Genomic DNA, 14,342 nt, shown 5'->3' with positions numbered 1-14,342 from the left:
AATTGTAGTCTTTAATTTATTGGAAGCAATCCAGTAAATGACATGACACAAACGCATACTCTGGTGACTATTATTAAATTATAAGTAGTTCTAGAACCAAGAATTATTTTACAACTTTTTTGCCACAATTTTAATTTGGAAGATTGTAAGTGATTAACTATCACTTACATATTGACACACTATTTTCTTTCACTAATCATATTCTGCCATGTTACAGTTATAGCAAAAAGTTATAATAAATACTAGACTTTTTCTTAAATTATGGACTTGCTTTAGTAAACGAAGGGTGATTGCTTTTTTTTTTTTTTGGTTGTTCGTCACTTTTTTTTTTTTGTATTAATTGGCACAGAATGGGTATCGACTACGGACTCCCTGACCGATGCCACTGGCTCCCTGCCCGAGGGTGTAATATGACCATAAAGACCCCCATTTTTCGCTTCTCAAAAAAAAAAAAAAAAATTGACCATCATTTTTTAACAAGGGTGTATGAGTAAACTTATGCAAATTCATTTTTTCTATCTCTCCATTTTTCCACTTCCAAGTAGTCCCAACCAAGCAAAAAGTTGAGAAATTAAATTTTTTCTATCCTCTCACTTTTTCAGCCTCTCATCATTTTCTATCCTCCCACTTTTCCTCCCCCCAACCAAACGGATCCTTAAATTAGGCCAAAGTAAAATTTCTATCTTGTATTAAAAAAAAAAAAAATTGTAGTCTTTAATTTATTGGAAGCAATCCAGTAAATGACATGACACAAACGCATACTCTGGTGACTATTATTAAATTATAAGTAGTTCTAGAACCAAGAATTATTTTACAACTTTTTTGCCACAATTTTAATTTGGAAGATTGTAAGTGATTAACTATCACTTACATATTGACACACTATTTTCTTTCACTAATCATATTCTGCCATGTTACAGTTATAGCAAAAAGTTATAATAAATACTAGACTTTTTCTTAAATTATGGACTTGCTTTAGTAAACGAGACTCCAACGAAACCATACACTTCATATGTGTACACCCTCACATTATTGAGGCCTTCTTGTGTTTGTTTGTTTGTTTTGTTTTGTTTTGTTATTATTAATATTTTTTTTGGTTTGACAGTATTTTTTTTTTTTGATGATTATAAATTCATAAATCATAAAAAGCTTAAACATAATACTCCAAACTTAATTTTCTTTTGAAGAACCCTCAAGTCCCAAAAATTACAAATTGTCCCCTTTTGCCACCATTACAATTTTACATTCTCTTAAGCTCTTCGTTATTAATTTATAATAACAACTAAATGACCTTCCATGGAAGAGTTATTACAAATATATAGAACATATATCATCATACTAACATAAGAAAAATGAAAACCTTTCTGTTACAATTTGTTCTTCTGGTATATATACATATAAAAACTAATATAAAAAAATATTAAATAAATTCTTATTTTATTTATCAGCTCCTTTAATGGAGTATATCCTAAAAAAATCAACTTTTTTTTTCTTAAAAAAAAAAAAAGTTTCATCAAATAGTGTTTTAACACATGCATTTGGACGGTTAACTTAATTGACTTAAGGATCATGTTAATTGACATCTTAAGAGTAGTTGTTAATAAATTATTTTAGAAAAGTTTTCATGCCACTTTTTTGAAATATAGAAAAAATTGTCAATATATACGATATTGTCAATATGTATATTGTCAATATATATTTTTCATAAAAACATTCCTAAAATTGTTTTTTTAAAAATGCTCTTAAGATATTTGTTAATATTTCTCTTAAAGTAATACTTATGAATACTCACCGACAGCTAATTTTTTACATATTTATTAGACAAAAAATTCAACAAATTAATGAACAATCCCAAGAATATTCGATCACGATTAGACAGACAAACAGATAAATCTTGTATTCAAGATCTTATTCTAGCAATATCAATTAGATTATGAGATTTTGAGGTTTTCCATTATTTGATTTGACACAAAATATAATTTGAGTTTCATAAAAGTCATGTTGTTAAGAAAAATCTGTGGTTTAGTTAAGTCAACAAGAAGATTTGTACAAGAAGATTTTTTGAATCTGATCTTTCAAATTTCAATATAAACTACTTAGGCGATAGTTACACATTTACCGCACACAGATTGCCATATTCCACATCAATTGAAATCAAATTTTTAAAACATTATTTTAAAAGGTGTAGAATAATAAATATGTGATAAGATTTGTATTTATCTATGGCCAATGTGTAACAAAAGTTGGTAGAAAAAGAAATCTAGGGTTCAATTTTCACTTACATAAAAAAACTTATTGATGTTTTGATCTGATGATAAAGAGCTATTATCAGAAACAGACACAATATCTTATAACTTTCTTAAAAAAAAACAAAAAACAAAAAAAGTTGGTAGAACCGTAGAAGAAGAAGCCAGTAATGGTAGCTCACTCAAAAAAATGAAAACGAAAAAGAAGATGTGTGACCCCTCACCAAATGGGCAAAAACCTACCATGAAAGTATCGTATGGAAAGGAAAATTGAAAATTGGAGTTCTCACTTTTTTACTTTTATTAGTAGTCCGTCCAAAAATGTATCAAATCCGAGGGGATGCCACTCTTGTAATCTTGTCGCCACGCGGCCCACGCCATGCTTAGCAATTGCGACCATATTCGGATATTCCCACTACCATGTGTCCCGCGCCTGATGCTACAAAAATGTATCCCGTGCGGCGATTTTATTAATAGAAATACTAATGTCACAATAAATTTTTAGCAAAAAAATTATAATTGGTTTTAATCTGAACTTAATTTTAAAATTATTTTTTTACCCTACCAATAATAGTTTGCCATCTAAGATTTATTGTGAAATTATTATAAAAATATTGTGAAAATAACATTTTATACTTTTTTAGGCAAGTTTTAAAAAAAACTTAAGTTATATAAAATCTAATAAAAAAAAGATCTTGAATATGTCGACATCATAAAAAAAAAACACACACGCTCACAAATACATAAAGTTTTATAATTTTTTTTTTCTACTAATAAAATGAAAAGACAAAAAAGGATTGATGAGAGATAAAGTGAAAACTGAGAATGTTGAGATAAAAGTAATAAAGTGAGAGTCTGAAATGATAATAGAGAAGAAAAAAATGAAGAGAGAGAGAGAGAGAGAGATATCTCATACAAACCAAATCTGATTTTTGCCCATGACCAATCAAATTAAAGGGAATTTCATGATCTTAAATATAACACCAAAACTAATCAAATCTCATAATTAGATTTCAATTTAAACTCAACTAAATTTAGTCAACCACATAAAAATTGATAAAAATCAACAACAACAAAAAAAAAAAAGGGGGTTTTATCATTATAACCATGAAATCATTTAATTTAAGGCTAAAATCTCTATCAAAATTTAGAGCTGTATACAGTATCATTAATGCGAAGGAGAACTCACAGCCAATAGTATTTCTCTCTCTTAATATTGTTTTTTAGGACAAATGAAATTAGAAATTGTTTTTATGAATTAGGTCAAATGAGTTCCAAATCAGAGTGATTAGAGATTTTTGTTTTTTTATTTTTGTTTTTGAATAAGCTTTTGGTTTAATATTTTGTTCATTTGTTATTATTTGGCCTAATCTTGTTGTTGTCTGGGCTATTTTTGTAGTTATTTGGGTTAAATTTTATTGTTGTTATTTAGACTTTTATTTTTTATTTTTTTATTTAAAAGGTTAGGGATTATATTTGGTGAGGCAAAATAATTATTGTGAAAAATTCTATGTCCACAACATTTCACAATAATTTTATAACAAATTCTAAGTGACAAGTTATTATTGATAAATAAAAAAGTAATGTAAGTGGTGACCCTATTCAATTTAAAACCAATAACAACTAGTCTTCTAAGATTTGTTGCGGAAATGTTATAAACATAGCATTACTATATTTTTATTGAACCCAAATTCTTAGGATTATCAAGTGAGGGAGTTCAATAGCTTTTTGGAGAGTAGACAAAACAAGTTAGTTTAAAACTAATTATTTATATAAGTTTTTTACAAGTATAATTTTAATTTTTTTGGGCAAATTAGGCTGTTCATACGAAAACCCTCACTTGTATATGTGGCGCTGCTACTTGAGCCTTCCTCATGTATGAGTTGAAAATTGTTACAAATTAATTTCGAACAATATTGTTCGAAATTATGAATTTGACTTGGTTTAAGTTTGATTAGTGAAGAAGGAAAGTTGATTAGTTGTCCACTAAAAAAATGTGTCATTAATCTACTAAAGATGATATTCCTTGTCTTCCAAAGAATAAATATTGTAATTTTATAATAGATTATATAGTATATACTACAAAAGGGTTGGTTGGGCAAAATTTTATTAATCCTTTTTTTTTTTTTTTTTTTGATGAGAAAGAAATTTTATTAAATATTTACTTGGAAGCTTTTTTTATTTTATTTTTTATTTTATATATATATATATATAAAGGATTATTTATTTGTAATTGAATTGTATATAACTATATATTGCATGGATCCACGTAAGCTAGGAATAAACATTAAACACACAAAAAATGTGGTCCTAATTAGCTTTCTTATATAACATAACATAATGTTTCATTTTCATGGGTAAAGTTTATTTTTTTTATTTAATTTTTGTCCTATCTTGTATAAACTCTCATGACTTTGTTACCTATTTTTATGGTTTTTATTTTTTTTTAAGGGATCATGGGTAATTATCCACTTATTAAAACATTTTCACCACGGTTAGTATCTTGTGTGTATAATCCATTTTGTATGTATGGAGATTCAATGACCCTTCCCGTGGTAGCTAGAACTAGAAGTGTGGTGGTTGGTCTAATTATTTTCTTCCTCGACATAAATTACAATAACGTGGATTTTTTTTAGAAGACAATATAGCGTGGATTTCGTGGGCAAGAAAACGTGGTAGTTTCCTATCTTTGCTAAATTCATATTTCTATAAATTTTGGACCGTGACCTCTTAATTATCTTGGCTAAATTCATGGCTTTTTTTTTAAATTTTATTTTTTATTTTAAGAATTGGCAAATCCATAGCTAATCGTTAAAACACTGTGTTTGAAAAGCTGCTTTTTCTGATTCTCAAAAACAAAAAAAGAACAAGAAAAGAAAAAAAAGATGCTTTTGCTTATGAAGGGTGGGCATGGGATGTGACTGTGGTGGGTGAACGGGTTTTCCCTAATTGATCTTGTGACAACCTAAGTAACTTGCGTCATTTTGTCAAAATGATGACCTATTTTTTTAACATATGTCTTTACAACATATATTAGAAAACTATTTAAGAAAACTTTTTACTAGAAATTGAAAAAGTGATTAACTTTTTTAATAATTTTTTTCAAATCCCTATAAATAGTTTCCGAAAATTGATGATTAATGTATGGCTTAAGTCATACATTTTTATATTATTGTATTACTTTCAGATTTATGTTAAAGATACATGAATTGATTGAGCTGTCTCTTAAATTCCTTACTAGTTATTACTTTGGTCCATATGTTTGATTATATTTTTTATCCACCAAGGCAAAAATGAATTCACGCGTTATATATTAGGTGTTACCATTACCCTATCTTCGTTCTTCACTCTTTATTTCTTTTCTTTCAACTATGCTTAGATTCTTCTGAAAATTCATGTTTTCTTTGGTTTTTTCACTTTTCCATTTGATCCTTGCATTTGTATGTCGCAAGCTTTCCAATTACAGTTTTACTGGTACAATCTTACTAGAAGAAGTAATATAAGAATTTTTGGTTAAAATTCAAATCACATTTTCAACTTAAGGTAAATTAATTATCATTTTGTCCCTAAAATTTAATTTTTATCATTTTAATTGATAAAGTTTAATATTTTTGTCAAGTTTGTCATATAATAGTTTTGACAAGGTCTTATGTAAAACTATTACTCTTCACATGTGTGGGTTTCAATTAGCTCAAAAAAAAAAAAAAAAAAAAAAACATTGGTTGGACTTACTAGTAATTTACAGATGATAATGAACGAACACCTTATCACAATGCATCATTCAACAAAACCCTACTATTTGTGAGTTGAACTCTAAACCATATTTTAGTAAAAAAGAGGAAAATAATGTCAACTTATCAACTACTGTGACAGTGACACGCATTTCTTTCATCTATTCACAATTGCACATTATTTAAACAGAATTAAACCTTAAATTTCCTTTATTAATTCATATACAATTTAACCCACATCTCCACTTTTGAGAAAGGAAATGTAACCACCACAACTAATTAAGGCCAGCAATTTGGTAGATATCCAGAAGAACTTTTTCCTAATTATATTTTTAATATTTTATACCTTTTTAATGAATTGAACTTTAGTCCACAACAAAATACATATTGGTTCAAGCATTATAATATATATATATATATACTAATTATATATGGAAGAATATATTCTATAATTGTACTAATAATTTGATTTTTTCTATAAAAGATGGCTTGAGTTCAAGTTAGTTTAACTGATAAAATTTCTAATAGTTGAATAAGAGATCTAAGAAATCTGAGATTTAATCCTAGTCTACACTAAAAATTAATTGCTGTCTTGGTCTAATGATAAAGAGAACAACCATTAGAAGTGGACGCTATAGTTTAAAATTCTATAATATATATATATATATGCATTGATGGCGTTCCCATGTAATATAAGAATTGAAGGTTGAATTTGACAGGGTCGAGGTAGTAACTTCCTTTAGCTGCAATGATAAATGGAGTCTCACGTTTTTAACATGATTAATTGATACTCAAGCACACTTTAATAGTAATACCAACTACCAAGTCAACTAAGCTAGCTCTGAATCGGTTACTGTTAGCGCACAATGTTTCAATCAATCATTATATACAACTTCGCAATTCATTATCTATTGCTTACACCATGTTACGACCGACTATTGCACGTTGTTTTCATGGTTTTTTACTTTTTTAAGTTGTCATCCCATTATGTTTGGCTTGATGTTTTTTTTTTTTTTTAGAGCTTCTGTTGTTTTTCTTTAAATTAAATATATATATATATATATTTAAATAAGCCCTATGTTTATTTTTTAAGTTGTCATCCCATTATGTTTGGCTTGATGTTTTTTTTTTTTTTTAGAGCTTCTGTTGTTTTTCTTTAAATTAAATATATATATATATATATTTAAATAAGCCCTATGTTTGCTTGACATATAATTTTAGGTTGTGTTTGGTTCATGTAAAATATTTTTCAGAAATACTATTTTTAGAAAAGGAAAATGTATTCAGGCTGTTTTGGTTGCATTTCAAAAAATGGTTTGAAAAATATTTTCTGGTATTTGGTTGTATTCTTGAAAATACTATAGAAAACACATTTTCTACTTGTTACTCACATTTTCTCATATTTTCTCAGCTTCCAAACAAATATATAATATCATTTCTCAGTCCACAAACACAAAAGAAACAATACCCAAAAAAAAAAAATCATCAAATTCGGTCAAAAGGTGAAGGCGTGTGGGTCGGCGCGGTGCTGCGATCTTTGCTTGAGGCGAAGGCGTGTGGGTTCAAAGGTGAAGGCGACAGCGAAGGCACTTGAGGCGACTGGGTTCGATCTTTGCTTGATCGGTGCGGTGTTGCGATCGATGAGACCGGTGCGATCTGGTGCGATCGGCGCGGTGCAGCGATCGACGACGAGACGATCTTGGCGGGACAATCTCAGCGGGACGATCTCGCCGGCGCGTCTGGGGGTTGAGGTGCGATGTCCACTCCCTCTTCTTGCTCTTTCTCTCTCTCTCTCTCTCTCGATCTCTGGTTGTTTGTGATTCGGAAATGATTTGAAGTGAAAATATGAACGGAAATGATTTTGTGGGTGTTTTGGGTTATTTTACGGTCAAAGGGGAAAAGCATTTCAGTTGACTGAATTTACTGGTTCAACCAGACACTCAAGTTTTACGGAAAAGCATTTCCAGAAGTAATTTGAAGCCAAAACAAACACAGCCTTAAGAGAAAATTGCAAGAAAAAAAAAAAAACCGTCTCTAAACTTTGGGTCAAAATCAAATTAATTTGAACTTTGAAAAATATACAAATGGAACATTCTATCTAAACAATAAACATGCGCCTTACTCCTTATTCCAAATGGAAAAAAAGGATGTCAATTCTTAGAACTTAGGGGTTTTTATAGTTTCTACTTTCAAATAAGAAGATAAGAAGATAATAGGATCAGTTTGATTTTGATCCAAAGTTCGGGAGTATTTTAGTATTTTTGCCTAATTATAAAAATAATATAAAGCTTGATGAGTAAAATTATAGCTCGAAATTATTTAGCCCGTTGCCTTGATCATTAATATGTTCTACGATTTAAGGTTGACAGGGTGAACTATGAGAGAAGCTGAAGACCCAAAAAAAGAGGATTGACGGAGGGTGATCTAACAGGAAGAAGATAATCACTCATGGGATAACGTTGACAAGAAGCTAACGCCGCTATGGTTGACGGGAATAAAGAAAGCTGACGGTCCTAAACCTGACGGTCTTAGTAAAACTTTGGCTTGGACACCACGCATGAATACATGAGGAAATGGCTTGTATCCCACGCTTAATGTTAGTATCCTACAAGGAAAGGATTTCGTAATATACGCTCCTTAGGATTCCTATAAGGAAATGACTTCTAGCCCAAGGAAGAAATTGTCAACCTTCTACTACTATAAAAATCTCAATACCCTTACAAATCGAAGTACGCATAATTACGTCCTCTTTAGCACTCTAGAGTTGTAAAAAGGTTCTAACTTAACTTTCGGAGGGTATTTGGCTGGCACCACACCGGTGCTCTTTGTTAGGTTCTTTCTTTTCTTTGTGCAGGTATCGCTTCAAGTGAGCAAGCATCGTGTAACTCACTAGTGATATTTTCGGCATCATCAAAGCTAGTTGCAAAGTAGACTAGACTTCTACCCCTAAATTATCCTTCATAGGTCAAAGAATGATACCTACCTTTTATATTACCTAAAAATTATTTTATAACTTGAGGAACAAGTAGAACTTTGAGTGAACTGGATAGGTATGGTTATGGTTTAATCTTCTTTCTTTCTTTCGTTTCCTGAACTAATTTTTTTATTTTTTATTTTTTTAAGGGAATTGGATAGGAATGGTTACCTAAAAATCATTTTATAACTTGAGGAACAAGTAGAACTTTGAGTGAATTATTCGTAGGGATTGAAAGACATGATAATAATAATAAAAACTAGTACAAATAGAATTAGCATCTAAACAATTGAAAAAAATTAGTTGCATTAATTGAAGAACGTAATACAAGTGTCGAAAAACTAAATTACCCTATTCCTACTTGCATTAAAGTAAATGGCAATAAGAAAATATAAATGAACTACAAAAACTACGCTACTTCATGAGATATTGGGTTTAGAATCTCTTGTCAGTATCTTAGAGCCATCTCCATGAGATTTCTCATTTTAATAATTTAGTGTTTGTGTGGAATAGGAGACTGCATACATCTAAGAGAATAGTCAGATATTCAATGAGATCTTAATACTCTTGTTAAAAAAAAAAAAGAAAAAAAAAAGACATGTTGTGGTGTTAATGATGTGGGATGATTGATTGTTCCCTAGTTATTATAGGGAAAAAATGTAATTACTTCTGGCCAATAAATACTCTGTTCTCATAAAAAAAAAATAAATAAATAAATACTCTGTATGTCAGGGGGTTGTTTTTTGACTTCTTAGTAACTATCCTTCTTCGGTGACAAGTGGTAATTATTCACAAGTAACATAGGAAATAACGGAGATTTCCTGCCATGTAATCACTCCAAAATATAATGAGTTAGTTTTGTATCTTTTTAGGGTAAACTATGTATTTGGTCCATATCATTTATATTATATTTTAATTTGGTCACTAATCTTTTAATATCGTATCAATTTAGTCTCTGCTGTTATCTCTTAGATGGAAATTGCTGACGTAACTAACAGTCAAAATAAAAAATTAGTTTCTGTTGATGTGGTAATAAACTAATTTTTTTTATTTTGGCCGTTTGCTACATCAGCAATTTTCATCCAAAAAAATAATGGTAGGGATTAAATTAATAAAACACTGAAAGGTTAGAGACCAAATTGACACTATTGAAAGGTTAATGATCAAATTAAAATATGGTGTTAATGATAAAGACCAAATATGTAATTTACCCATCTTTTTATTACCACTTAAACTAAGGTTCACATAGCAAAATTGTAAAATTTACACATTGCATAATTGTCAACTTACTTGTGGCGTAATTTCCAAATTTACACGAGGCTTATTCCAATTATAATTGTAGGGAGATTTCCCGTACAAGCTGTTTGTCCGCTTTGGGGAGCCAAGCCCGCATGGTTTTGTTTTCAAGCGACGTGGACAAGTAAGCATTGCACTTGAACTTAGTCCTACATCGGCAAGAAATGCGCCCCACTCATGCTTTATAAGTGCTTGGCACAAGCATGAGTGTACCACTACTACACATGTCCAAGTGCAATGCTTGCTTGCCCACATCGCTTGAAAACAAAACCATGCGGGCTTGGCGCCCCAAAACGGACAAACAGCTTGTACGGGAAATCTCCCTACAATAATCATTAATGATTTTTTTAATAGGAATCATTAATGATTAATACTCTTGTTGGCAATTGGCATATGATTGATTAAGGAAGCACTGTGTCGATATCGAATCTAGGTTAGTATTAAGACCACATTTTGATCTTCTTCTTCTTCTTCTTCTATTTTTTTTTTTTTTTTTTTTTTTTTTTTTTTTTTTTTTTTTTTTTTTTTTTTTTTTGTTGTTGTTGTTGTTGTTGTTGTTGAGGGGGACCACATTTTGATCTTGATTGTTGCATTTTGGTCTCAATGTGCACCATGTCATTTTCATTTTGATCAACATTATGTAATTTGGTAGGTTTTTAACTTTTAATTAGAATAACCGGTAAAGTTTTCTCTAAAAAAAAAACTAGTAAGTTTATTACTGTTGCATTAGAGACTAAAATTAAATCTCGTAAATATTTTAAAAAAAATTGATATATTAGTCTAGTGATAAGAAAAAAACTATTATCAAGGAATAAGCGGCATAAGTTCAAATCCTATTGTATTCATTAAAAACAATTATACTTCCTCTATCTCATTTTGTTAGGCCTGTTTAGAAAATATAATTTTTTAAGGGAACATTATTTAATATGTTATCGTTACATAAAAAAGGAATATATTTTCTTAACCACCTTCCTTAATATAAATTTTACTAAAAGAGAGGTATTTTCTTTTTAAATAAATTAAAGGATATGTTAGGAAATTTATTTGTTGGCTTTTCAAAGAAGACTTTATATTGGGACATCTCAAAAAGGAATAGAGAACTACTAGTAATAATTTGGGACAAATGGAGTAATATGGTATTGGTTTTGAATAAATTTAGAGACGCAACGATTTGCACATTTAACTTTACAACTTGTTGACTAATGTGATGTGAGTGGTTGACATTTTCTACCTGTATGGACCCATTACTTTTTGTTAATCACTCACATTAGTACAAATAAGAAAAATGTGAAATTTGGTATGAGAATTGTAATGTAGGTAATTTTCCAACTNAAAAAGACAAAAAAAAAAAAAAAAAAAAAAAAAAAAAAAAAAAAAAAAAAAAAAAAAAACTTGACAGGAACATCAAACCTAAGCGCACTCCGGTGCCAAGATCAAAAAATCCAAGCTTAGGGAGTTGCTTCGGTACCGAGATTGTGATTTTTGGGTTTGGGTTTTTGCTCTGGTGCCAAGATATTATGAATCCGTGGGTTTGGGTTGTTGCTCCGGTGCCGAGATTTGATGAATTTGTGCCTCTGTGGGTGAGGTATAAGGAGGAAAAGAGGAATAGGGAGAATGAAGGAAGAAAGGAGAAAATGAAAAAATGGAAATTGAGTGTCTAAAACTCGAGTTCTACATGATTTCATGTGGAAAATTGTCCACATCAGGTGTTTCCCAACTTTGAAAATCGAGAATTTAAGAGTCAAGTTCCACCCTGAACTCGAGTTTTTAAAACTTGAGATGCTACTTTTCAATTTCGTTTTGCCAACGTACCTACTAATGAAATTCTAAGAAATTTAAAGTTAAATGAAAAAAAAAAAAAAATCAATTGTAGCGACCAAAAGGTCAAGAGGCGTAGGCCACGTGCACAGACCTTCTATGTGGGTAGAATATCCAAAATGTTAACGTCACTTTTGTCCCCACTTTGTGCTTGGATGAAATAAAGCTGTGAAATGTATGAGCTCTAAAGCAGGATTGGGCATTACAAGAATGGTTATGTCGGCAATATTGTTGATCGATTTTAAGCCATATTTTGGTCTTGATATCAATATTTTTGTCAATATTAGAAGTAGTATCATAAAAATAGAAAAAAAAAAAATATATATATATATATATATTAAAAGTAGTAAACTACCGGACTAGAATTGACAAAATAAAGGACGAACTAGTGGACGAGGTGGTGGGTTGGCTCGTGCCGCGAGGAGAGGCATGCTTGCTCTGCAAATCAAATGAAAAAAGAAAAGTTTCTATTCAAAATTAAGGACAATACGCCAAAGTTATAATAACCGTACATAACACTAAATTCTTGGCCAACCATGACTACATTATTCATATAATTAATATTGGAGCAAGAAGACTTTCTATCTTTCGAAACTCAAAAATATAAGGTTTTTTATTTATTTATTTATTTAATTGTCTTAGACTCTTAGTTTAGTCTCCGAGTATGACGTATAACAGAAGATCAATGTTGATTATTGAACATTATGACTCATGAGGTGGTAAAAACCTTTCTATCCTGTGTTCTTGATTTCACAGTTTTTTTTTTTTTTTCCTTTTGTTTTCGTTTTGATTTCTTAAATGAACCTTAAAAAGTCAAGATCATGACGGAAATCGTGGGATACGTCATTTCACTTCAAGTTGTAGAGTAAGAAAAAATCTTAGGGATTTTTATCATATGCGTAATTGTTAACATAATACTCTAAACTTAATTGTCTTGTCGATAACGACAAAAAATCATTGAGTGCAACATTTCATGATATTTAGCACAAGAAATTATTAGGGATTTCTAAAATACACTTATCAATTAACACGATTTTTTAAATTTAATTGTCTTTTGAAGAACCCCCATGTCCCAAAAATTACAAATTGTCTCCCTTTTGCTACCATTACAATCTCTCAAGCTCGTTATTTATAATAAGTAAATTATCTAGAAAGTATTTCAAAAATACACAAAATATTTCATCATATAACTTAAGCAAAAATCATTATAATTTATCAGCTTCTTTAATGGAGTATATGCAACAAAATTTAACTTAATTAATGAGTGCTTTTTAAGTTTTATTTAAGTTTCGTGAAATATGCAGAGCTTTATTGTTTTGACCATGTGTTTGGATTGTTAACTACATAACTTTTTTTTTTCGAGAATCAACTACGTAACTTAATTGAATTCATACTCACCAGGACAGCTAATTTTTTACATGTTTATTGGACAAAAAATTTAACAAATTAGTTAACAGCCCCGACATGTATACTATCATGATCAAACATAAAGATAAAATCTTATTCAGATCTTACTAAATTGGTTCTAGTTGTACCAATCAGATTATGGGATTTTCCATCATTTGATTGGACATAAAATATGATCTTGAAGTTTCATAATAAAATCACTTTTTTTTCCTCAAGAAAAAAACCTGTGGTTTAAGTAAACATGCACCACTAAGTTTTGCCCCTTGCACATGAAATACAGCTGCTGTATACACCACAAGGTTTTGATCTTTCACATGAACTACCTGGGTAAGCAAAGCATGGCTTATGAACCTTTTATTTATGGGCCATGAGCATCAATTTACCTTTGCAGAAATGAACCAGTCAGTCATGATAGCTCACTCAAAATATGAAACAAAAAAGGAGTTTGAGTTTGACCCTTCAACAAATACCCACCATGGATGATGGTCCATGAAGTATCAAGGCTAGGAAAATTGAACTTTTTTTTTTTTTTTTCCGAGAATCAACTACGTAACTTAATTGAATTCATACTCACCAGGACAGCTAATTTTTTACATGTTTATTGGACAAAAAATTTAACAAATTAGTTAACAGCCCCGACATGTATACTATCATGATCAAACATAAAGATAAAATCTTATTCAGATCTTACTAAATTGGTTCTAGTTGTACCAATCAGATTATGGGATTTTCCATCATTTGATTGGACATAAAATATGATCTTGAAGTTTCATAATAAAATCACTTTTTTTTCCTAAAGAAAAAAACCTGTGGTTTAAGTAAACATGCACCACTAAGTTTTGCCCCTTGCACATGAAATACAGCTGCTGT

This window comes from Quercus suber, unplaced genomic scaffold, assembly GCF_002906115.3.
Source record: "Quercus suber isolate HL8 unplaced genomic scaffold, Cork oak 2.0 scaffold_480, whole genome shotgun sequence".
Classification (NCBI taxonomy): Eukaryota; Viridiplantae; Streptophyta; class Magnoliopsida; order Fagales; family Fagaceae; genus Quercus; species Quercus suber.
This window is presented reverse-complemented; position numbering follows the sequence as displayed.